The sequence below is a fragment of the Hyaena hyaena genome, unplaced genomic scaffold (genome assembly GCF_003009895.1).
Source record: "Hyaena hyaena isolate Hyena2069 unplaced genomic scaffold, ASM300989v1 scaffold_608, whole genome shotgun sequence".
NCBI classification, from domain to species: domain Eukaryota; kingdom Metazoa; phylum Chordata; class Mammalia; order Carnivora; family Hyaenidae; genus Hyaena; species Hyaena hyaena.
The window spans coordinates 115,927-142,865 of NW_024081243.1; the positions used below are offsets into that span (position 1 = coordinate 115,927).

The window sequence follows — 26,939 nt, forward strand, 5'->3', positions numbered from 1 at the left end:
GACGCGGGGCTCGAACCCACGAACCGCGAGATCATGACCTAAGTGAAAGTCGGTCGCTTAACCGACTAAGCCACCCAGGCGCCCCGAAAGCGGTATCTTCTTAAAGCCTGCAACTGACATTACTTCTGTGGTCTCCGGGAAGAGGGAAATAAAAAGGGTAATGGTTTGCTGTAGATTCTTTTGAAGGCCCGTGGAGTTTGTGAAGTGATGATAAATGGGGGATCTCAGTTGCTCTGAAGGCTCTGTTGTGAGTGTTGGCCGTCTTTGGCTCCAGGCTCCTTTTTCCCCTCCAGAAGCTGTTCTGTTGGACCGCTGAGGAGCACCGTGCCAGGAGCACAATGTTGGAGAACAGTCGGAAGGTGGACTGGGGATGGCAATTTCAAGTAATGGACAGTAAATCATAGGATTACAGAAGTTACTCAGGCTGCGGTAGCGTGCCCAAAGATGCTGAGTAGGGGCTGGTGACTGAGGCGTGCATTTAAGTGGTATTTCTTGGCCACGGGGCAGTGGGAACTGGTCAGCTAGATGTGTGCTTTAAATGGATGATCTTATTGGTGGGAAAGAAATGATGGGGTGAGAACTGTAGTCTTGCTTCCTGGACTCTATTCCAATTCTTTTTTTATGGAGTTGCTGGCCGGGGCATTTTTTGCGTTGGCACGCTCTTCATTCTGAAGTTTACTTGAGCTCACTCACTGCATATGAACAAAGCCCATTGGTTATGGTTTTTGTCTTTTTATATGAAGAAGAGAGCCCTATGGATATAAAACATAATGTATTTTTCTTTGGTGTTTTAGGTACTAAACTATGAAATACCTGGTTAATACTTTAGAATTCCATGCTTTACCATTAATAGCGGGTTTTTTTCTTAGATATTTTGTCCTGTCGTCCACTCCCAATCAGAAAAAAAATTGTTAACTGTCTGTCTTTGGAGAGCTCTTTCTTTGGGGGATCTTTTTAAGGACTGGCTCAGCTGAAGGAATTTTCCAGTTCAGTTGACATGCTTTGCAGTGTTTGTGGTTTCACATGGTTCAAAATATTTATCATCTCAAGTTTCTCTGACAACAAGGGTAGAAAGAAATATTAGCGTCCTTTCCCCAAAGTAGTATAATAATTGTCAGATCCTTAGAAAATGTATCTTAATAAGGGTGGAGGTCATTCTGCCACTTGTAACAACATGGATGGACCTTGAACAGGTTACGCTAAAAGAGATAACATCAGACAGAGAGAAACAAGTACTGTATGTTACCAGTTATATGTGGAATCTAAAAATTCCCAAAATCTTTATCTTGGTTACTCATCCTGACCAATAATAGCCTTTAGAGCATGGGTACTACTATGTATATGAAAATGAGGGACACCTGGGTGACTCAGTTAAGCGTCTGACTTCAACTCAGGTCATGATCTCACGGTTTTGGCTTCCCTGCTGGTTTTGTTTTGTTTTGTTTTTGTTTTTGTTTAATGTTAATTTATTTATTTTGAGAGAGAAAGAGAGAGGAGAGATCGAGAGTGAGTGGGAGGGGTGGGCAGAGAGAGGGAGGCAGAGAATTCCTAGCAGGCTTTTCAGAGCTCTGAGCGCAGAGCCTGATGTGGGGATTGAACTCAGGAACCATCTCAGGAACTGTGAGATCATGACATGCGCTGAAATGAAGGGTCAGACATTTTACTGACTGAGCTACCTGGGCGCCCCTGGCTTCTTGGCTTTGGTTTTTAGATATTTCTGTGTATCCTTCAAAGTGAGTAGGGACTTAACCATGAAGTTCTGCAAATCAGATCAAGAGGAAAGGATTCTCTAGAAAATGTAAAACATCAACTGTGGCCCTTGTATCTTGCATATGGCTTCCACGAAACTTAAATATTCTCACCATTATATTTCTTAAAGTCTGTAAGTTCTATGGAGAGGCCATTTTTAAATTTCCTTCTGTTTTTTGTTTGTTTGCTTATTTATATTTTATTATTGAGACAGAGAAACAGAGCATGACCGTGGGGGAAGGGCAGAGAGGGGGAGACACAGAATCTGAAGCAGGCTCCAGGCTCTGAGCTGTCAGCACAGAGCCAGATGTGGGGCTCAAACTTTCGCACTGAGAGATCATTACTTGAGCTGAAGTCAGATGCTTAGCTAACTGAGCCACCCGTGTGCGTCTGGAGAATGTATTTTTTAACCTGCATAGCACAGTAGTTCTCAAACTTTGCTCATCAGAATGACCAGAATCACCCAGGACTCCTTAAAACACATATTGCTGAGTCCTCCCCGCCAGTGGTTCTGATCCAGTAGGTCTCCGGTGGGACCTGCGAACATTTCTGACCAGATCGCTGTTGATGTTGATACTGCTGGCCCGGACCACACTTTGAGAACCGCCCATCTGTCACTTGACAGAAGAACAGGTTAAGTGAGCAGCTTACTCCAGACTCCTGTACATCCCTCAGAACAAGTTCATAATTTTTCAGTAGAAAGAGAGATAAACTAGTAACCTCAGGGATGAACCTGATTCCCACGTAGAACAGAGGATCAGATGAGCTTACAGAAGTCGAGTGCAGGTTTTTCTTGCTCTCCAGTCCTCTTAACCAGTTCTTCGGAATGGAGAGGAGGAAATAGAGATGCCAGACTTCTACCGTTGACAGAAAAAAGGAACTTCCGGTTTTCTGTGTGTTCTGCTTTGAGTCTTTTAGGTACTTTTATGTGTTTATCAGAAATACAAAAACTAATTTTAATTTGCATTAGTTTGGTAAATTGGATATTGCACAGTAGGAATTCTTGGATTACAAGCACTTTATGGGAACCGTTAGATTTAAAATACTTGTCCGGGACTACATGTAATCTAATTAATTCATTGGTGTTCTTCCGTGAAATAATTTTGCATTTTGTAGTATAAAATACTTGAAGTGAATAAGGCAAACTCATAAAAACAGTAAAGTGGTGACCACTATAGCATGAGGGGGAGCGTGGAGGGTTGGGGCAGATGTTTAAGGGTGTAGACATACACTACATAGAAAATAAGCCCTAGAGTTAATGCACACTATAGTGGATACGGACCATAATTCTATTATAATTAACAAATTTGCTAAGAGACTAGAACTTAATTACTTCAGCCACTAAAAAAGAATAAGGTAGTAGAGGTGTTAATTATCACTACCATGGCAATCACATTACAGTATAGAAATGTAAAAAATTAACATCTTGTACACCTTAAATTTATGTTATTTGTCCAGTATATTTCAGTAGAAAGGAAAAATGTATCTTGAAGATCAACTTAATTCAAATCTTGAGACTGCTTTGGGGAAGACACTATTACTGGGTTGAAGAATCCAGACTAACGGTTCTGGTTGGAGAGCCTTGACATTGCACGGTTTAAGAAAAAAAAAAAAGTGGTCAGCAACTTTTTTTTTTTATTATTTTTTTAATGTTTTATTTATTTCAAGGAGACAGAGAGAGAGACAACGTGAGCAGGGGAGGGTCAGAGAGAGAGGGAGTCACAGACTGAAACAGGCTCCAGGCTCTGAGCCGGCAGTCAGCACAGAGCCCGACGCGGGGCTCGAACCCACGAACCGCGAGATCATGACCCAAGCAGAAGTCGGACGCTTAACTGACTGAGCCACCCAGGCGCCCCAGCAACTTTTTACCAGATGTAAAGATCCTCCCAGGGTTTGGTATGTGAGTATATTACTTTCTAGAAATTGCATTTGTTATATACAAATAAATGCTTGTTGCCGAGGTTTTTAAGAAGCCCTTTGTTTTCGAAAATAGTCATTTCTACAAGTGTGTTTATTTTACTCACATGCTGAGATTTTTGCTCTGTAGAGAAAAGGGAAATTGCCAAAACCTGCGTAGCTTCCCCTTTTTCAGTGATGTAGGCCCTGGAAGGAAGGATAGATAGGAAGAAGATATGGAACCTCTTTTCAAAGAATTTATAGTCTAGTGACAGAGATGGACATGTAGATAATCAATTGCAGGAAGATGATGTAGATGCTCTGATTGTAGTCTGGAGTGGGGACAGTGGATGCCAGTAAAAGGGAGTGATCAATTCTGCAGAGGTGAGATTTGAGTCTCCTGTCTAGAGGAAGTGATAAGATGCACAGATAATGCTTATAATACTGCAAAGAAAGTGATAAGTGTTAAACGAGGTAGACTGATGAAGTGCTCTTTGCTTCTGGAGAAGGAAATTCCTTCTGTTTTAGGCAGTTAGGGAAGGCCTCCGTAAGGATGAGCATGCTTTTGCTGCACATTCAGCAGCAAATTTCAGTTTGCAAAGAGCTTTTGAATACGTCATCTGGGAGGCAGTTGGGATAATAGTAGATGTTGGTTCAGAGGTAGGGTGACGTACCCAGGGTCCCACAGCAAGTGATTACACAAGCTCGTGTTAGAGTTCAGCGTTTCTGACCATTTATTCCTCAAAGAAGCAGAGTGGCAACATCGTATCACTTCTTTCCTTCCTCCTTCCCTCTCTTACCACTGGCTTCCCGGCACACATTCGGATAAAGCCCTCACTCTGGACCATCGCCTGCAAGGTCTCCCGCCCGTCTGGCCCTCACCCCCCGGGAATTGGCCTTGGACAAGCCCCTTTGCTTGCCCTGCACACTGGCTGTTTCAGGAACACATTAAGCTTGTTTTCATCCAGGGGTTCTTGCACATGCTCTGTTAATGCCTATAGAAACCACACAGAAACCAACTCCCCATCTCCCGTTCCTTCTTGGTTTTGGTTCATTGTTAGACTATTACTATCTCAGAGGCTTCCTTAGGCTCTGCATCTAAAGCACACCCCACCTTCCCATCAGCCTCCACCTCTCTCCTTTGTGTTATTTGTTGTGAAATAATACCATCAGAAGTTACTGGTTTTTTTTTTTTTTTTTTTTTTTTTTTGGCTCCTCTGTTGTCTCGTATTCCTAACCTGAATGTGAGTTTCATGGAGGGGGAGGCATTAGGGAGCGTTTTTGTACACTGCCATTTCCCTAAAGCTCGGGATATAAGAAGCACTTGAGAAGTATTTATTAAATGAACAAATGTGACTTTAAGTGCTTCAAGAGCAATTGAGATAGTTAAATTGACATAGTTTTCCAAGAGCCAGAAATGAACATCATTGGAATGACTATAATTTGCTAGCATATAGGTTGGAGATCTGGAGTTTATTGGAGACAAGGCTGATGTAAAACGCAAATTTTAATTTCACTTTTGGATCGTTCGCTGCAAATGTATAGAAATAGAATTGATTTTTATATATTCATTTTGTATCCTGCAACCTTGCTGAACTTCAGCCCTGTTGAAATTTTAGCTCTGGTAGGTTTTTTGACAGATTTCTTAGAATTTTCTGTATACAAGATCATGACATCTGCAAATAGAAATAGTTTTTCTTTTGAGATCTGGATGCCTTTTAGTTCTTTTTCTTGCTTATTTTCCTGGATAAGCTTATCCAGTGTAGAGGTAGACAGAAGTTGTCCCCACAATAGAAGTGGTGAGAACAGGCACCCTTACCCTGTTATTGATCGTGGGTGCGAACACGGTTAGCCTTTTACAACAGTGATGATGATGTTAGCTTTTGGGTTCCTTCGATGCCCTTTATTAGGTTGAAGAAGTTCCTTTTTATTTGTCAAGTGTTTTTATTATGAAAGGGTGCTGGGTTCTTGTCAAAGGATTTTTCTGCAGGAAAATAAAGTTTTAGAGTAAATATTTCTTTTTACTTATTTATTTGCTTATTTATTTAAAATTACTTTTTATTTGAGAGAGAGAATGAGCTGGAGGGGGCAGAGGGAGAGAGAGGGAGTCCTAAGTGAATCCTTTAAAAAATGTTTACGTTTTTTGAGAAAGAATGTGAGTGGGGAAGGGGCAGACAGAGAGAGAGAGGCAGAGAGAGAGTCCTAAGCAGGCTCCATGCTATCAACACAGAGCCTGACCTGGGGCTCCATCCCATGAACTGTGGGATCAGGACTTGAGCCAGATTGAGAGTCTGACGCTTAACCGACTGAGCCACCCAGTCGCCCTTTGGATTTTTCTGCTTAAAGCACAGATTTCAAGGTGAAAGTTTTTCTTCCTGCCCCCCATGCTCGAGATGTTCCGGAGTTTCTGACTTTCTTCCCCTGAGCTCCCCAACTACCCGGAGCAGCATTTGTCGAAAAGTGGACTGTCAGAGAAGGACGCCAGTGCCCGTTCTCTTGGAAAACAACTCTGGTGACAGGATCTTTCCCTGCAAGTCTCGGGTGCAGACTGCTGGGATGTGCTGCCGCACGTGATATGCACCATCGCCATGTTTGTTTTGCGGGTGTGAGACTGTCAAAGTGCTGTTGAATGAGCTGATTTGAAGCTGTTGATATAGTTCAGACCTTGGCAGTTCTCTAATCTCCTTGAAGCTTTAGTGTTTGATTGCATTCGTTTGCCCTGCAAATAGTCAACGGTGTAAGTGATCTCAAAGTGAGAATATATCTAAAGCCTGTATTTATAATAGACAAGGTTCGAAGGAGAGCTGAGACCTTGTAAAATACACATATGGACTCTGTGAGCGTGTAATGAAGACTTAACTTCCACTCGTTGGGGCCTGTCAAGCGGCCATATTACAGGCATGATTTGGTGGCATGGGACTTCTACTCCTGATGCTAAAATAACATACAACAAAGTGAGTTAGTTGGTGGATAAACAAGCTGTCAGCTAGGAGAATGAAGAGTAAGTAAGGTCAGATGGCCCTAAAATCATATTGTGTTAATTTAGCAAGTTCAGAACTTTGAAGCCTATTAGTTTTTTGTTGGGAGAGTCCTACTGTCCAATATTGCACTATGCCTTCATGAAAGTATGAAAATCGCACTAATATTTCTTGGAATTTTTGGATATTTATTGAAAACAATGTATATGCTGGGATCTCTGTTTAGGAGAGCGTCCTGCACCCCCCGCCCCTTTTCTTAAATGTTTATTTACTTTTGAGAGAGAGAGAGGACAGACACAGACAGACAGACAGACAGAGTGTGAGCAGGGAAGGGGCAGAGAGAGAGGAAGACCCAGAATCCAAAGCAAGCTCCAGGCTCTGAGCTGTCAGTACAGAGCCCCATGCGGGTCTTGAACCCATGAACCATGAAATCATGACCTCAGCTGAAGTCTGACGCTCAACTGGCTGAGTCACCCAGGCACCTGGGATCCTGCCCCTTTTGATCAGTGAATGCTGCTGGATGGTATTTTAGTTTTAGTTGGAAGTTCTTATTTTGTTTCATGTAGTGTCATTACAAATGCTGAGATGGTATGGTTTTGGCTCATGAGAGTCAAAAGTCCAATGAGATCCTATGAGAAGGGTCTCATCATTTTGTTGTTGAATTCTTACCAATTCATCTGTAAAGCATTGATTTATGCTATTATTACTGACTCCATTATGCAAGACAAAATGCTGAATCTTGGGCTGATGGCTTCCCTAAGGTCATATTATGAAATGGTAGAGAATGGATTTGATTGCTGGGAACCTACTGCCACATTTTGTGCTGTCAAACGTAGCCCGTTTCAGTGATTAATTCTTCAGTTACTTAACTGTCATCCATGACAAACATTAGAATTTTAGTATGTCAGAGAAGGTCTACTTAAGCTTGCGTCCTACAGGTGAAATAAATCCCTTTAGTTGTTTTCTTGGCCAAAAATCAGGTGGTCTCTGCTTGAATGCTTCCAGCACCGAAGAGCTCACTACTTCATATTGGCAAACATTTTCTTTACTTCTTTTTTCTTTTTAATGTTTTTTATTTTTGAGAGAGAGAGAGAGGGGGAAGGAGACAGAAAGGGGCAGAGAGAGAGAGGGAGACAGCTGTCTGTGCAGAGCCCGCTGTGGGGTTGAACACACAAACCATGAGATCATGACCTGAGCCCAAGTCTGACTGACACTTAACCAAGGGAGCCACCCAGGTGCCCCATGTTGGCAAACTTTTTCCTTGTTCTTCCTTATTTTGAGCCAATCTGAAGATGAAATCGTTTTCCTAGAATTAAAGTATACAGGATTCTCCCGCTAACCCAACATCAAGAATACCTCTCATGGGAACCTTTTGTAAGCTGAGATGGTGTAAAGCCAAGAAGCAATTGTCATTAATGCATGTGGAAAATTTTTTGAGCATTCCCAGACCCAAAAAATAACTTCTCTTAGGCTTTTCTGATACTTCAGGACACATCTTGCTAACTTAGGCACAGAATAAATTGAGAGAAAGCACAGACGCTTGCAGACACATGTCAAAGCTGTGGTGGTATGATGCCGAGGTGCTGAGTGTAGCTCAGGGAGGAGCTTGGCGGGGCCCACGTTGCTGCTCGGGGGTGTCTGTTGCCTCTGTGAGGCTCGCTGCGAAACGGACTCTGAATGCTAGTTTTGCTTTTTGCCTTTTTCTTTCTTTAAAAAAAAAATTTTTTTTTTAATATTTTATTTATTTCTAGGAGAGAGAGAGAGAGAGAGACAGCGTGAGCAGAGGAGGGTCAGAGAGAGACGGAGTCACAGACTGAAACAGGCTCCAGGCTCTGAGCTGGCAGTCAGCACAGAGCCCGACCCGGGGCTCGAACCCACGAACCGCGAGATCATTACCTAAGCGAAAGTCGGACGCTTAACCGACTAAGCCACCCAGGCGCCCCTATTTTTCTTTTAATAAAAGTGAAAATCCTCGGATTTCTTTTGGTTAGTATACATAGGTACTCATGCAGGTCTTTGAGAGCAAAGTGGTATATGGTGACCTTCTAAAAAGCAGGAGATTTCTATCTCTGTGTAAACATGCAGGCACCTATGGGGTGCCTCGATGGCTCAGTCCGTTAAGGGTCCCGACTTCGGCTTGGGTCATGATCTCACAGTTCGTGGATTCGAGCCCCACGTCGAGCTCTGTGCTGACAGCTGGGAGCCTGGAGCCTGTTTCAGATTCTGTGTCTCCCTCTCTCTCTACCCCTTACCCGCTCGTGCTTGGTCTCTCTCTCTCTCTCTCTCTCTCTCTCTCTCTCTCAAAAATAAATAAACATTAAACATACAGCTAAATGCTCTAGATATTTTGTTTTTGGGGACAGCTTTTTTATCTAGTATTCACAGAGTTGTGCAACCATTACCGCAATCCATTTCAGAACGTTTTCAGCATCCTCAAAAGAAACCCCGTAGCATTAACAGAAAGCTCCCAGTTTCCCCTCAACAGCCCCTAGCCCTCAGCATTACTAATCTGCTTACTCTTTTTACAAGTTTTCCAATTCTGGACACTTCATAGAAATGAAATCCTACAACACGTGGTCTTTTGTGCGTGGCTTCTTTCACTTGGCATAATGCTTTCGAGGTTCATTCATCTTGTATGTATCAGAACTTGATTCCTTTTTATGGACAAATAATGGTCCATTTACGACCATGCCACATTCTGTTTATGCATTCATCACTTGATGGACATTGGAGTAATTGCCATTTTTTGGCTATTACGGATAATGCTGGTATAAACATCTGTTCCAAATTACTTTTGATGGAACGGTCTGGTCTCTCCCTGGTCCCGCATTGTATTTACTTGGTGGTTAATCCGAGCCTCATGTTTTACATGGTAAAATCTTGTGCTGTTGCTTTTAGTCCGGTTCTACTTTGCTGGATGTTTGAAATTTGGGTCCTTGGATCTACTGGGTGATCTGTTTATGACAACCTTGTACGCTGTGTCAGCTGATTAAATCTCCACCGAATCTTCACTGAAATGCTGTTTAGGGTGGCTTCTGGGCCACAGTGCTTGTCACCATGGGGGACGCGGGGCCACCTCCTCTCAGCCACTGGTCTCGGTATAGTTTGGAGACTAACACACTATTATGTTAGTGTGAAGGATTTTAAGTTACAAAAACATTATTAAAAAGTTTCTGGCAGCACCCAGATGTGCCGGTGTTCCAGGATCGGCTGTGTTACTTTCTTATCGCTTCGCAGGTTAGTTAGTTGCAGTTTCTAGCTCAAATTCGGAATCTGAGTTTGGGCTTTTGCACTACTTCGCACCAGAACGATGTTGGGCACGTTACTTGAAGTCTGGTCAATTTTCTCATCTGGAAGAAAAGGACCAGAGGAGCACCTCCCCAACAAGGTTGTTGAGAGGGCTGGATGAAGAAGGGAATCCATGCAGAGTACTCCTGGGCCCAGCACACTGCTGAGGGCTGTATTTCAGGGAAGAAAATGGAGGTCAGGGAATTTCCTGTGACTTTCTCAGTGCCGCGTGGATCCAGTTGAACACTTTCTGTTCCTTTGGAGCCTTGTTCCCGTTGCAGCTTCTGAAGGAAGTGAAGCTCTTTGGGATCTGGAGCACACACCCGTGGGACTTGAGATTTCTTAGGACTTGACCGGGTTCTGCACTCCCCAGGCCTCAGCATTTCTGTGTGTGAGTTTATCATTGTTGGCTGTATGCCACAAAGATGTCAGATGCCTCTGAAACTGTGCTGGTCACCATCTAGAGAAAAGTGCCCCAAAACGCAGCCCAGCCCTTTGAGGATCTGCCTGCCTCACTGATGCTGATAAGTGAGGATAGCCATCTTCTCATTCAAGTCTGTGAGTTATTATTTATTCAGACTGGAATAATCTCATTAGGAGAACTGTGTGTAATCTCTGTATCATAATCGGATTTCAGTTTATCACTTGGAGCTGTGACTCAATCTTGTGGAATTTTAAGGACATAATTTAAAGAAAACATTCCTGCTTTTTTTTTTTTTTTTTGTTTTTTTTGTTAAAGAGCGTTTGTTGGCCTTAGATCCATCAAGCCTTCAGCTACCATTTTCAAGGTTGTGGTACTGAGTTCTTAATTGCAGATAGTCACCTGATCTAGCCCTTTGAGGCCTTAGAAAAACTGAAAAGGCTGAGGGAGGAGAGGCATCTTATTACTAATTCTCTTCAGGTACTGTTATGGAACTGATAACTGATGTTTTTTGCATTCAAGATGAAGGATATTCAAGTCAATATTTGTATGTCGTTATTTTTTCTCTGTTATGTTGAGCAAAATGTCAGGACTGTACCATAGAGCAGTGCTTCTCAAATGTATGTAGAGACATCTTATCAAAGGGAGAAGCATCTTACAAGAATTCTTTGAATTTATCCAAGCCCCGCAAACACAAGATACTTGTTTTGTTGCATACAGGTGTCTTTCATGACTTCCAGTTATCAGGTTTCTTGCCTGGTTTGTATTTGGAAATATTTTACTTTTAGTTTATCATAGAAGTAAAAACAAGTCTTGAACTTTGGACTTTTGAGAAGACTCTGGTGTTCTGATTCCATTTTGAGAAACCTTGCCCCAGAGGTGAGCCCACTGGTCGGAAGTGAGGGGCTCTGATGGTCTCCAGGAGGTTCTAGTTTCTAGTAGATTCATAAAGTTCTAGATCAAATCGTATGATGCTGTCTAATGAGATTTTTGTTTGCTTGCGAGGATACAGGTAATTTTTAAAAAATTCCATCTATATAGCATGTACGTATGTATAACTTAAAGATACGTTTGATTTATCAACTTCAAATATTAGGCAATCTTATTTAGAGTGGACATCCATGCTTTTCTTAAACCCCGGATATTTGTGCTATATTGTCCTTGCAGTTTTTTGAGTTTATTATTTTTTAGTAATCTCTACACCCAACGCAGGGCTTGAATTTATGGCCTTGCAATCAAGAGTCACAACCTCTTCCGACTGAGCCACCCAGGCACCCTAGTTACTACATTTTTCCCTTTGCCCCAACTGCCTTGAACTACACTGTTCCTTTGTCAGTTTCTGACGTGGCTTCATACCTGGCACCTGCCTGTTCTGTTTGTGGCTTTGGGGCCCCTTAAGAAGGAGGAGATGGTAACCCGAGTGTGTTACCTGGACGTGGACTTACCTGTGAGTGAGGACGCTGTTAGTTTCCTAGGGGCGTCACAGCAAAACTTATGAGAATCTGTTCTTTACCTCTTCTTCCTTCTGCTGGCCGTCAGTGTGCCTGGACCTGTGATTCCATCTCTGTCTCTTTGGTCCAGCTGCCTCTTCTTCTGCTTGTCAAGTCTCCCCTGGGCCTCACTCTTCTAAGGATACTTGTCATTGGATTCAGAACTCACGTGGATCATCTAGGATCAGTATCTCCTGTCAGAATCCATAACTTAAAATCACATCCCAGTCTTGCAAAGTAGTATTTACTCTTTGACCATACAAGGTGACGTTCGCAAGTTGTGGGCATTAGGACATAGCGTTCTCTGTTTTGGAGGGGGGGGGGACTCATGGGTCACTATTTAGCCCCCCTACTGTCACTTACAGCCCTAGATTTCTTCTAGCTGACAAAAACATCAATGCAGAACATTGGACGCTCAGCAGTCTTAACAGCTGCCACTTTGCTTTCTAGGGAACTGGGTGATATACTGGTCTTCTGTCGCATCCTCCTCTGTTTTTTTGGTCAGTAAAAACATGGCGCGTACTAGGCACCGGGTAGGCACGGAGGGATACCCTTTAAGGCACTACAGATACCACGTCTGCCTTTCATGGGGTTTGCATTCCACTGGAGACTTCCAGTGCGTTCCTTCTACTTTGAACTCTTAGCACCCGCTAGCCCGTACGGATGTTTCCCTCCCTCTGCCCTCTCAGAGAGTCCTGCCTGTTGTCCGCTATTGACAGCTGTGTTTCTGGTTGAGTGCTTTAGGTGAACATGAAAATTCATAGCCGCCCTAGGGGAGGAGATGAACCTGATGTGGTTGGTGGGCAAGGGACAGCCACCATGGTCTTGCCACTTCCCCATAATGAAAGCTGCCCTCTGGAGAACTCAGAGTAGACCCTGGGGTGTATGACATGGCTATTTCCAACACTAAAATGGGCGCTCTCTCCATCGTGTGCCATATGCTGATCATCGTCCGCGTGATGATCATCACTGTGGTCATCATCGTATTTGTCTTCATCGTTTTCTTCCTCCTCATGAACACAACTCGTAGAGCACATGTGAAAGGTCAGACCCTGTGCCAAGTAGGTTGTGCACATTACCATGGTTAATTCCCATACAGTTCCCAGAGGGAGCTACTATTATCACTCCATTTAACAGATGAGGCAAATGAGCCTCAGAGGAGAGGTTACCTGTTTCTACTCCTGTGGCTAGCCCATGTCTGAGCTATTCAATCCAGAGCCCGAGTTTTACCAGTAAACAACCTGCCTCTTGATTCATCCTGCACAGTGGGCTTTCAGGTTTCAAGGAAATGAGGGCTAACCCAGACCATAGTTATTTGAGAGGGAGTGCAATGATTTATTCAAGGTCCATTTGCTTTGGGATATTTCATGTCTCGTCTGGCTTCTTCTTAGTTCACTTTCGGAATATAATGGATCTGGAATGAACAGGGCCCCAGTCATTGGAGTTTCTTGTCTCTCCCTTCACTACTTTAAATGGGAAAGTCTTTGTGGATCAGAGGAGAGGTTGATGGATTGCATGGTGTCCCTCAGTGTTGGGGGGGGTTTCTGAAGAGTTTGCTATGGAGATGTGGGGAAATCGGAGAGCACTCTGCCAGCTCTTTGACGGGAGGAGGTCCAAGCAGGTTGTTTTCTGATTAGGTGCAATTAAAAGCATATTTACAGAGAAGAATCTGAAGCTTAACTATTTGGTCATCTCCTTGAGGTATCGTGTTAGCTCTGAAGTATCCGTGGTTCTAGTGAAATGAATGGAATTCCTTTCCTCCTTCAAACAGATACAGAACATCTACCGTAAAGCATTGTCCTTGGTGTTGGAGATAAAGCAGTGAGCAGAAAGAGCTGAAAACCCTTGTGTCTACGGGCACTTCTATAAGTGGGGCAAAATGGAAACCAGAGGAGAGCAGGAAGCCACAGCACATGGTTATCCTGTGGACCACAGCTATGGTGTGAGTAGGTGGTTAGGGGGTGATTATTTGTATTAATCTGGGGAAGAGGAATTTTACAAACATTTATTTCTCCTTGCCTTCTTTTATTAGTGGATTTTTAAAGGAAAATCACGGAGTCAGTCCCGATTCCCATTTAGGTAAATGTTTCCAGTTCATTTAAAGCTTATCAGCTTCTGTGTTTTGTACTACTGCAGATGGGTTTGTAGTTCTGTTTAAAAGATGGGCGGTGAGTACTTCTGTAGAAACTTAATCCAGGTTTAGAAGTGTCAACAGATGCCTCATGAAATCTGACGGGGCTTAGGAAACAAAAGTAATTTCCTTGTTTGGTTTGGGGAGGGGCAGGGCCCAGAGCTAGGTGCTTATTTCAGTGCTTATGCCTTGTAGAAAAATTAAAAGCAGGGAGTAAACCTTTCCTGCTACAAAGATCAGAGATTTAGAATGGATGGGTCTAATTTTGTTTTGCATTTATATTTAGTGGCCCAGATCTCCTTGCTGAGGGCCAGTGCGTGCTTAGCTAATGAGTGCATTCCGAGGAGACCTTGGCCGCAGTAAGGAGGTCATGGCCAGCCTCCCCATCTGGATGCCCCAGAGGGAGATTTGGCACAGTGACCATCGGGGCCATGCAGGGCTTACCTGAGGACTTGTGTTCGTGCTCTCCACTCACCTGCATTGTCAGTTTATAAAAATCAAAGGCCCAGGCAGGAGCCCAAGTGCTGACCCTGAGTTATTAAATCGGCTCTTCTGGCCATTTTTTTTTTTTTTTCTTTCACAGCCGCAGAGCTGCCCACCAGCCACAGACCCTGACCCCGTGCTGTGGTGTGTGCCTTTCTCCGCCTCGGGCCGACAGCCTTCCAATTTGTAAAGGCGTCGTTAAATCGAGTTCAGACTGTTGATTCCATTTTTCTGTGCACAGTTTGTCCGTTCTCTCCGCTTTGCTGCCTCGTGTGAGGACTTGGCCGTGGCCAGCCTCGGGGGAGCTTCGGTTCAGTTCACTGAGGCCCACTTTGGCTTTGGGGGCAGCCCACGGCCCTCTGGTGGCGCTGGGAAAGTAACCCGGGCATGCGCAGAGAGGTGGCCACCCCTCCCAGGACTGGTGCACCTGTGCCAGGCACTGCCGGGTAAGGGCAAGCCTGAGCTCTCCGCAGCCTCCTCCCTTTGTACAGATCGGGCCCCTCCGGACCTGGGGAACCCTTGAACTCCAGATCTGGCTGGAATATAAGGAGGCTTTTGCTCCTGGTGTCCAGTTATTCTATATGTAGTGGAAGCTCAAATCGGTTAAGTATGTGTGTATCTTAAAAATTAAGACTAGCTTTTGATACTGAGTAACCAGGGAGTAGACAGGTGGAAGGTTTTCTTTATTTTAATTTTAATTTTTTTTCTTTTTTAAGAGAGGAAGAGAGGGAGAGAGCCTGCGAGCAGGGAGGGGGCAGGCGGAGAATCCCAAGCAGGCTCCACACACTCAGTGCGAAACCCACTTTGGGGCTGTATCGCCTAACGGTGAGATCATGACCTGAGCTGAAATCAAGGGTGTGGCGCTTAACCGAATGAGCCACCCAGGCATCTCAGAAGTTTTTCCTTTAAGAAATTCTTGTAGTAACAATGAACGCGAAGTGGTGGAAATGGCAGATTGCCATTTGCAGCCACTAATGAATGAACATATCACAGAAAGACAACCAGATATCATGAGCCCCCCGCAATAGGACATAGTACCTCTTAGGAAATACTTACAATGCCCTGCACCCCTCTACCTTCTACCCCTCCCGCTAAAAAAACCCCCACCTAAGTCTGTTCAAGGGTCCAGGTGTCCGTTTTTTTCCCCTAAAATACATAGAAAGTATGGAACGCTTCACGAATTTGCATGTCATCCCTGTGGAGGGGCCATGATGATCTCTGTATCAGTCCACTTTTAGTATATGTGCTGCCGAAGTAAACACTGTCCAGCTACCAATTTAAAGGCATTACAGGGGACTGGCGGGAAAACATGGTGAATGGCACCATAGGCATACAAAAGGCAAATTCCAGACTGGCCACAGATCTGGATTTTTGAATGAGTAAATTGCAAGAGGGAGATAAAGAGAGATGAAGAGGAAAACCTGTAAAGATTTTAAAAGACATACTGGTCAAGCTCTGTGGGGACCTTATCTGGATCCCGATTCACATGAATTAACTTGTAAAAACCAGGCATTTGAAGCGACACCTGGTTGGCTCAGTCGGTTAAGAGTCCGACTCGGGGTTCGTGAGATTGAGTCCTGCGTTAGGTTCTGTGCTGACAGGGTGGAACCTCCTTGGTCAGATAGGTGTGCTTGCGCGCTCTCTCTCGCTCTCTCTCGCTCTCTCTCTCTCTCTCTCTCAAATAGTAAACTTTAAAAATAAACACAAAAAAACCCAGGCATTTGGAAGTTTGGTCATCGTGTATGGGATTGGGGCTTTGTGGGGTCTTTGAGTTTGTTGGGAATTTTCTATACTTAGAGATAAAAAAGGGAGAGATGAGAGGATATCTCTAAAAAAGCTTTTCCTAATATAAAAGCCATATGTGTTCATTGTAATAAGCACAGATCATATAAATATCTTTCTGAGTTAGTTACTTTGAATACCTTGGTGCATTTTTATATCTACTTGTCTTAGATTTTTTTATTTTTTGACAAAAATTGTATTCTATTGTAATCTGCCCTTTTCATTTTACTTTGTTTAGGCCATTACTCTTCCAAAACCTTTAGAACTGACCATTGAGAAGTGTTTAATTTAATGCTTCTACCATGGTGTTGCTTAACTATTTCTTTATCGTTAAATATCGTTGCAGTTTTGGATATTATAATGAGTTCTGTGATGAAAATCCTTCTAACTAAATCCCAACACTTGGCCTACTTTCCTAAAATAAATTCCTCGGAAATCTCAGGCAGTATTTGTCCCTAGTGTTTTGGATAGCTTTTGCTTGCACACTTTGCTTATGAAATGTTCTTCGCTTTCTTTCAGAACAGTAAGCCCCATATTTCGATATCCTTCCTGTTTCATAAACTTGTCAAGTTGCCGGCGGGTGTTCACACAGCTGCCTGTTGTTGCTGAGATCTTTGAAAGACACCCTGTTCTCATTGGAGCTTGGAAGGAAGATCCCATCTTTATTAGTTAGGCGTAGCCTTGTAGTGTCTGTAAAATAAATGAATATCCAGTGTTTCATCAAGCTCAGAACAGTGAGGCCTGAGCTGTACTTGGACATTGATCAGTACGAAGGGGAAATTTCCTTGGGAAAGCACAGTAGGGTGCTGGAAATGCGGTAGCTCCAGGCTCTGCAGCATTGGCATTCCAGACAGGTGTGGGGAGAACATAGTCTTGCCCTCGCTGGTGTTTTAAAATGCTTGTGTTGCATAGCTTGGGTGTGGTCAGCAGCTAGGATTGTTCAGAGACCTTGTAGAAACATCTGTTTTGTGGTCAGAGGTCCCCTCCCATATCTCCATCCTATTTTTCTCTTCTTCACCCTGGCGGGGAGAGGCGGGGCCATCCTTGAAACGATGGGCATGAAATAGCATCGTGTTTCTGAATTCCATACAGGAGCTTGTCTATTTCTTGTCCCTAGATGAGGGGATTTTGGTCACTAAAGAGTGAGATGTTGCGTGTTGGAGGCGGGTAAATGACGAGTGGTAGGAGAGGTCTTTTTGTGCCTTTAGATAACAGAAATATGAGTCAGATTTTAAAAGCTAAGGGTCAGGCACTTAAGTGGCTGAGTCGATTGAGCATCCAATGTCGGTGCGGGTCGTGATCTCCGGGTTCATGAGTTCGAGCCCCATGTCGGGCTTGCTGCCCATGGCCTGTCAGCACACAGCTCGCTTCCTATCCTCTGTCCCCATCTCTGCCCCTCCCCTGCTTATGCGCTCCCAAAAATAAATAGTTAAAAAAAAAAAAGCTAGAGGTGAAGTTGCTCTTCTAATTGTACAGTGCTCAGGATGAAAACAAGACTCCACCTAGGCCTTCTATGAAGGTAGGCGAGTGAATGGAAGTGCTTAGGACTCCTGCTTCGCCTTGGGTGATCCCTCTGATGGGGAGGTTTTGGATTTAAAACCACTTTTTTGGAGAAAAGTGATTAACTCGAGCTTAGTGGTTAAAAGCAAAGGTTTTGTAAGGCAGACAGGACTGAGTTTGCATCACAGCCACGCCACCCTAGGTTGGCGATCTTCAGCAGATGATGTGAACGCGTGCTTCCCTTTTCCCATTTGTAAAATGGTGAATAGTAATTGAACCTACCTCGCAGGGTGGCTGTGAGGGGTAAATGAAATAAAAATGAAGTAATAGATGTGTTTACAGTGATTAGAACAGTGCCTGGTGTGTAATAATGGCTTAATAAATAATAATTACTGATATGCTAGCTCTTTTAGAAGCATTTTAAGACATCTGATCCCACACAGAGATTGCATATAGTAGGCAGTCGGCTAATGCGTCTTACACGTCAGTTTGATTGTATAATAGGTTTCCTTTAACTCTTCCAGATGGACTGGGATACCCTTTGGTTTGAGTTGACCAGTTTACACCCTAGAGAAAGGAACAGATGAGGCATCCCTTTTTTTTCCCTTAACGGGCTCTGTGGAATCCAATCCATTATGTATACAGCACCTACTGTAACAGGGATGATCATGATCACATTTAAATTATACTGCGCACCTACAGAATTTCAGCAGATGTGTGAATATTAAGTTATTAATAACTAATTGGGTGCTAATTACGTTCCCTGGAGTTCTTGGAGCTGATAAAGAGGTGTCACCTACCGTGTCAGGCATCTCTCTCTTCAGCCCTGGAAAATCATTTTTGACAGATGTGCCGAAGTAAAGTTTTGAGCCCTAGGTTTCAAACGTCATCTCCCACAAGCCTTGGTTTTATTTTTTTGTGCGCCGAAACCTTCCTGTGAAATTGATGAGACTTTGGTAAGTAGAAGTGCCATTTGCAAAGAGGGGATGGCCGATACGCAGCCCTCGTTTTTCATCTGTGAGGCAATGTAAGAAGAGTCATCTTGGGGAAGAACTAAAGAATGTTGGAGGCAGTTCAGGAGTGATTGTAAAGGCCAGTGGGTTTTTGGTACGGTAGGGGAGATGCCTCTATTTTTGAAGGACCTTGAACTTGGATCTTGGAAAATTTAGTTTCTGCACGAAGGATACGCGTTTCATACGTGTCTCCCCACATCTGCACCAGTCGTTCCACCTCCATTCCAGTTGGTAATTGTCTGGCTGTTGTTAACCGTAAGAAAGCTTCGCGTTAGAAATCCTGGATGCAGGTCAGAATGCTAGGAATATGTACCAGGATGTCTAACATTTATGGAACCTTATTGAAGTATAGGAGTTTTTTTTTTTTTTTTTTTAAGAAATAAGAGAGTGAAAGGCTGTGTGTGTGCTATGAGTAAGTGGGGGAGGGACAGAAGGAGAGGGAGAGCCAGAATCTCAAGCAGGCGCTGTGCCCAGTGTGGAGCCCGGCTCCGTGCTCCATCTCATGACTGTGAGATGTTGACTTGACCCGAAATCAGGAGTTGGATGCTTAAGTGATTGAGGCACCCAGTTGACCCTTAAGGAGCTATTTTTTAAAAATATTTATTTTTGAGAGAAAGAGAGCAGGTCCATGTGTGAGTGGAGAAGGGGCAGAGAGAGAGGGAGACAGAGGATCCAAGCAGGTTCTGTGCTGATGCCAGAGAGCCTGATACAGGGCTTGAACTCACAAACCGTGAAATCATGAGGTGAGCGGAAGTGGAGAGCTTAACCCACTAAGCCACTCAGTCGCCCCTAAAGGAGCCATTTTTAATGTGGTACTCATTGAAAACACTACTCTCTGTTCCTTTTATCTCTCATTATGTGTCTGTGTTAGATTGCTAGAACTTTCTGCCTCCCACTTAGGAAAGGCAAGATACTCATTTGTCTTACAGTCAATACAATGAGAGAGGGTGTTGCTTTATGATTGACAGAACCCATTTGCTACTAAGGAATTGTTAGAATATTAGGGTTGCCTGGTTTGCTTTGTCTTTTAATATTAGCTTCATAAACTCACACAGTTGAAGAGACTCCCAAGCTTGGGTTCTTACTTCTCTTCCTACCCAACTGCAAGCTTTTTTTAAAAAAAATTAAAGCATCTCTAGACCAGGGATAAAAATATACTTTCAGTGATACAAGGGAAAACTGAAGATGAAAGTCAACAAATGGAAGCCTAGGTTTAGCAAATATTGACAACGATTAACACCTCTTCTTGGTCACATTGGCAGAAAACCTGGTGTTTGGGTTGAACCGCAGAAAATAAAAATTACCCAGTTGGCTTGTGGTTGATGGCTTTGTCCACACTAGACATGGCTGTCCCATCCTGTGTTTTCTGCTGTCTGAAATCCCTTTCTGGGTTTGGGCCTTGTCTGCTGAGTCGTCGTGGAAGCAAAGTGTGTCTGATGATCAGATTTCCCTTGCAGCTAATATGGGGGGGCCATGTGACCTGGACTCTGCTAGTTACATACGTCTGCCTCGGACTTCGGATCTGGTGCTCGTATTGCAAAGACGGGGACAGGGAAAGCCATTTGGGTGGTGGCTGCAACAGCATGTTCACAGGCACAGTGGTGGTCGGAGGACCCTCTTTGCCTTAACTGGGTTGGCTCCTAACCTTGGTTATCAAGCCCAGAGATTGGAACTTTTTTTTTTTTCTTTTGATAGTAAATATTTCAGGTTCTGGGGGATAGATATACAGTCTTTTCTGGAACGACTCAACCTGCCGTTGTAGTGTGAAAGCAGCCATGGACAGTATATGGATTTGGTTACAGTTTGCCAGTCCCCGAGCTAGCCTCCCCCATGGTCCTAGGGGCTCATCTACCTCATATGTGCAATACATTGTTTTTCTTACATTACAACCCTACATTGGGCAGGGTTGGTTTATTTTTCTTGCCTCTAGGATGCTCATTCCTACTTCGAGACTCCTTAGCCCTAATTTATTGTGTGGAGTGGATGTAAAATCCCACCTGCTTGATACAAACACAAATAGGGGCTGCTCCTACCTCCAAAGAGATAGCGGCTCTTTCTGGGGAAAATATGGCTGACTCCTAATTCTCTGCAGTAGATCATTTAATTCTTTATTGAACTTGCACTCTTTGTCTAAAGCGCTTAGGCACATTCAGAAATACTTCCATTTGAAACTCCCCCCTCCCCTCAGGGTTCCTGTGTACCCATTACTCAGTCTCCTCCAGTGGTACCTTTTGTATGATTATAATGTGATAACAAAATTAGGAGATTGACGTCACATTCATAGACTTTGTTCAGATCTCACCAGTTGTGCACATACTCAGCTATGTGTGTGGTATGCCTGTGTGGGTATTTCTGTGCATTACTTTTTTTTTTTTAATTTTTGAGAGAGAGACCGAGAGAGTGAGTATGAGTGAGCAGGGGAGAAGCAGAGAGAGACGGGGACACAGAATCCAAAGCAGGCTCCAGGCTCTGAGCTGTCAGCAGAGTCCGACGCAGGGCTCAAACTCTTGAACTGCAAGTTCGTGACCTGAGCCAAAGTCAGACGCTTAACCTACTGAGCCACCCAGGTGCCCCTGTGTGCATTTTTATCCTGTGTTTAGATTTATGTAACCACCACCAAAGTCAAGATTCAGGACTGTTCTAGTGCCACAGAGGTGCCATGTGCTACCCCTTTATTAACTGCATTGAGCCCATCCCTAAGCCCTGGCTATCATTAATTCATTGCCATTTTAAGAATGTTGTGTGAGTGGAATCACACTTTATATAACCATTTGAGGTGGGCTCTCCTCAGTCGGCAGAATTCCCTGGACCCATCGAAGCTGTTGGTCCCGTTTTGTTGCTGAGTAGTATTCCTGGGATGGACGTAGTCTGGTTTGTTAGGGGCTTTTACAGTCTGAGGATATTACAGATAAAGCTGCTATGAACATTCATTTACAGATTTTTGAGTGGATCTAAGTTTTCATTTCTCTGAGATAAACACCCAAGAGTGCAATTGCTCAGTCACGTGGTAAAGTGCGTGCTTAGTTTTACAGGAAATCACCCAACTGTTTTCCTTAACGGGGTGCATGACAACTTGGATTGCTAGTGTTGGAAGGGTTCTTCGTTTCTTTCATTTCTTTCATTTCTTTTTAAGTTTGTTTATTTTGCAGGGGCGGGGGGGGGGGGGGAGGAGAATCCCAAGCAGGCTCCACGTGGTGCCCCATGAGGGGCTCAGTCTTATGACCATGAGATCATGACCTCAGTCAAAATCAAGAGTCGGACACTTAACTGATTGAGCTACCCAGGTGCTCCCCATCTTTCATTTTATCCTTTTTCAAACCATTATCTGGGTTAATATTACTAAAACAACAATTGCACCTCTCTAACATGCCTGATATTATACTAAGCACCATGCACATAATATCTAATCCATGTAACAATTCCTCAAGGGAAGGCCGATACTACAGTTTCTCTAGTGAGGGAAACTAAGTCACAGAGAGTGTAATTGTGCAAGTTCACCCAGCACCTTAAGAGGCAGATCCCACAGTTCAAATTCTGTCTTTGGAGCTAGTGCTGTGAACCACCTCACTAGATGGCCTTTTTTTTTTTTTTTTTTTTTAATTTTTTTCTTACTTTATTGTCAAGTTGGTTTACGTATAACACCCAGTGCTCATCCAGTGAGTGCCCTCCCCCATGCCTATCACCCCCCCCTTCCCACCACTCCCACCAGCCCTCAGGTTTAGACGGCCTTTATAAAGCACCACCGGGGGTGCCTGGGTGGCTCAGTTGGTTAAGTGTCCGACTTTCGGCTCAGGTCATGATCTCACGGTTCGTAGGTTCGAGCCCCATGTCGGGCTCTGTGCTGACAGGTAGCTCAGAGCCTGGAGCCTGTCTTTGGATTCTGTGTCTCCTTCTCTCTCTGATCCTCCCCTGCTCATGCCCGCTCGCGCTCGCTCGCTCTCGCTCGCTCTCCTCAGAAATAAATAAAACATTAAAAAAAATAAAGCACCACTGAATGTTTCATGTGATCAATTGGAGATGTTTCCTTATAAAGTATTTCAATTCTGATGGTGGCGTTTTTGAAGCCCATTCCAGCCTGCCCACCTGCTGACACTCTCTTGCACCCATCGTGAATCCTCTACTGCTTTGGCTTATATTTGCCCTCCTGGCTTTTAATATGCTTGAAGTGCAAGACTTTGCACAACTTCATGGTAAGTGAGAGCTTAATGTTTGACTAAATGGATCCTGTTGCCTGGTCACCTGAGAATATTCTAACAGTACAAGCGGTAAAGGAAACTACTGAAGGGTGTGGTGATGAAGACTTTCTGAGATGAAAATAAACCAACACATTTGTGTAGCTGTCGGCTCATTACCCATGCAAATTTGTTCCTTAATCAAGCCCTTTTGATGGAATCGTGGCCGGACGTCCCAGAACCTTAAGGATTCCCTGACTTCCCCAAGGAATCCATCCTCTTCTTCCTTGGAGGCCTTCATGTATCCCAGGCACAGTCCTAGGCTCCAAGGATCCAGCTGTAAGACATTTAGCCTGTCCCCTATCAGGGTACACACATTTGCCACAGGGAGGAAGAACATAAACTGGGTGGCAAAAGAGAGTATCCAAGGAAAGAATGAAATACTCTAATATGCTTTTGTGGTATAAGAAAATTTTCTAGAACACACATCTTGAAGAATATCTAAATTCTTCCGTTCTGACACACAAAGCATTTCCTTTTGTGCCAGTGGCTAACTGCAGGGTGTTTATTGGGGTGACCCCAGGCTAACGTGCCAAGGGGATGCCTGTATCTCCTAGACTTTATGCAGAAACACATACTCATGACACACTTATTTGGCGGCCATCTGGAATACACTTCTTCCAAAGAGAGGGGATAGAAAATGTTCTATTAGGTTCTGTTACCCTGTATTGCAAGAGTAATGGCATATTGCTTGAATGTTTCCCAAGAGAATGTTTTCATGTGCTCCTTGTGTATTTCAAACTCCAAATAGGAAGAAGAATAATGGTGGCGGTGTGTGGATGGGGGAGTGACTCCACTTTAAAGATTCTGGTCTTTCTTGAAGCAGTCATTTACATGAGAGAATAAAGGATGCCTCTTCCTTGAACCGTCGCCACAAGCCCACAAGCTAAGAACCGCATACAGGTTTAATGTAGCAGCATGATAATCCCGGAGCAGCCACATGCAAGTTTGAAAGTCTACCAAAGTTAAAACAACAACAAAAACCCCTAGTGGAAGCTTTGGGCTCAGTCAGATTCACAACTAGGTTATTGTGTTAAGGGTAGCACAAGGCTCTTTGTATCTTGGCTGCTCTCTGAAGTCCATTGCCCTATTTTACACAGAAGCGAACTGACAATGTTTTACTTAAGATCACGTGGCTGGTGGTAGGGCTTTATAATTGGTGGAGCCTGAGTTTGGGGTTTGGTCTCTGCTTTATTTATTATGTCCCGAAGCCTGTTATTTTAGCCAACGTGCTGTGTTCTGTCTTGCCAAAAGCCGGCTGTAAAGAATACAGATAGTAGCTGAGAGGTCCTCACGTACTAACCCTAATAAGGGACATCTATTTTTCTTCTTTCTGATTTCTCTTTGTCCTTCATTCTCTCTCCTTCTGAAAAGGAAAAATAAAACCTTTAGACGCCAGAGGTTACCATGCCTGGTCATTTGGGTTTTCCCTGTAGAAATGCAGTGATACCTAGTGCTGGTATGAAACGCACAGCTCTCTGCTGCTGTCGAGAAATGATCTTTTGATGCCTAAGAGTTTCAAAGCTGAACCAAGGCAGCCAAGGGTGGAGGCTGCATAGACCGGAATCCTGAAAACATGGACTGCCAGCAAAGTCTTACGGAATGGGCCATTGCCACGTTCCCGGGAACATTAGCGGGAACGTGTAATACAAGATTTTCGTGGAATGAGACTCAGCGTTCGAAGCGCGGAGCGGAGAGCTGTGCACAAAACTGCCGAGAAGCAGCCAGGAAAGAGCTCATGAATGATTGAGCCCTGGCCAGGAGAAAGGGTATTTGGCACCTGACTTAATAGGATGCACTGTTATCCAACCGTTGGATGCGTCCGCTGTTTTCCCGAGAACTGTGGGACCTCGCTCGGGGTGATGACTGAGTAAGGAAGTTTTGTGTTTGAGCCCGTGTGTGTTCTTTTCTGTGGAATGAGTGTTTCTGTGCACTGGTGTGAACACTTGATCAAATTAAATAAACATTCCATTATCAGACACAGTCAAGTTTTGTTTTAAGATTTATTAATGCGACCATTTTCAGCCACTTTTTTTTTTCTTTTAACTCTTGAATTGCAAATAAGCTCTTGTCAGACTTCTGTACTTGCAGGGGGCTTTCACCAGAATTTGGTGTTACGGCTGGCTTTTCTTGTTTACTTTATGTTATAAATGAATTTTAACTCCCAATAAAAGTTTTAGGAATCCTATTTACATCTGAACAATGATTCAGCAGCTCGAACCTCTCTTTTTTGCTGTGGCGTTGTCTAGTAAAAAGTTTACATGATTCTGCTGACTCTAATGGCTCAGATAAATTATACATTTATCCGTGTGCGTGTTTCTGTTTCTTTCTTCACTACCTACACTTTTAGAACCCTCTTCATCAACCTGAATTATACCGGTGTACTTGGACACTCTTTCTTAGTTTTTTTCTAAAGGAAAAACATAACTTCTATATGCGACCAGATGGGCGTGTTGGCTATAAGATAAAAATCCCAAAATACTTAACAGACCATCTGGTGTCTTGGTAGGGTTTAGATGATTAAGTTCTTGCGAACTGACTTCCAGTCTCCTCAGATGCAATCTTCTCCCCTTTGGATTTTTATTTTTAAAAAGTGGTTTCTATTTTGTTTCATTGTCAGTCTTTCTGTAGAACGTTCTCACGAATTCCTGGTGCTAGATGGTACCTGCCATTTATTTATGTGCTCGTGTAGTTACTAGTTGACCGGTGCTAGGGTGTCGTGAACAAACCTGGTGAGGCTGGAGGGTTAGGCTTAGTTCAAGGGACACAGCTTTCTCCTGGAGATGGTAACTGGTTCCTGTGGGAACCGCCTTTCCTCGATTCAGTGGCATTGAGCTTGAAGCTAGGCACTTGCCATACACAGACATGATGGAAGGCTTTTGGGTGGGTACATTGTACTTAGCAGGTCACCTCTTAACTCTGTGGCTCTTGCGGATCTTGGGCAATGTTAAAAGCTTCATACATCTTGGCTTGTGTAAGTCATACAAGAATTAAATGGCTGTATAATCCTCAATTTGGAGATACACAGTGTGTTAGCCATCGGCAGAGCTGATCTCTGAGGCTGCTTGCATCTGACCTTGCAATTGGAATTTCTTCCACAGTGCAGCTCCGTGGTCCCTGATGGATGGCACGCTTGCTAAGCCACCACTCTGTGCCATGAGCAGTGCTAGGATTAAGGGCTCCTCAGAGGAACGAGTGTTCCCCATCTCTGCCCTTCTGGAAATGTGTTCCTCTGGGACAAAACATTTTAAATACGGTTAACAAGTTTTCTTCCCCTCTTATTTGTACTTACGGTAAGCATTCAGGTTCCCTACAATAGGATTTTTTTCCTAATACTTTATTTTTAAAATGTTTATTTATTTGGAGAGGTCAGGGAGGAGCAGAGAGAGAGGGGGAGAGAGAATCCCAAGCAGGCTCTGCGCTGACAGTGGGGGAGCTCCATCCCTCAAACCGTGCGATCATAACCTGAGCTGAAATCAAGAGAGTTTGGCTGCTTAACCAACTGAGTCAACCAGGGTTATCCTAATACTTACCATTTTTTTAAATGTTTATTTTTGAGACAGACACAGCGAGAGCTGGGGAGGGACAGAGAGAAAGACACACACAGAATCCAAAGCAGGCTTCTGGCTCTAGGTTGTCAGCACAGAGCCTGATGCGGGGCTCGAACTTCTGAACCGTGAGAACATGACCTGAGCCAGCTGAGCCACCCAGGTGCCCTATCCCAGTACTTTGAGGCAGGGGTTTTCAACCTCAGCCCTATTGATGTTTGGGGGCCAAATAATTTTGTGTTGTGGGGGGCTGTCCTGTGCATTGTGGGATGTTTGGCAGAGTCTCTGGTCTCTACTGAATGGCTGGCACTAGAATGCCCTCTCTGCGCCCCTCCCCTGCCCCGATGCGACAACCAGAGGTTTCTTCAGACTTTGCCTCATGTCCTCTGGGGGCAAATTCCCCCCATTTGACAGCCACTCTTCTAAAG

At 43.9% G+C, this 26,939-nt stretch overlaps 1 protein-coding gene and 1 non-coding gene across 4 annotated transcripts in view; one reads left to right on the forward strand and one right to left on the reverse strand.

Annotated features, from left to right (window-relative positions):
* Positions 1 to 26,939, forward strand: part of PTPRG (protein tyrosine phosphatase receptor type G) — a 705,708-nt gene that overhangs the window by 58,569 nt on the left and 620,200 nt on the right. The window lies entirely within an intron of this gene.
* LOC120248780 lies at positions 15,595 to 15,698 on the reverse strand. Its single transcript, XR_005532683.1, has one exon. It is a non-coding gene; the product is annotated as a U6 spliceosomal RNA (small nuclear RNA).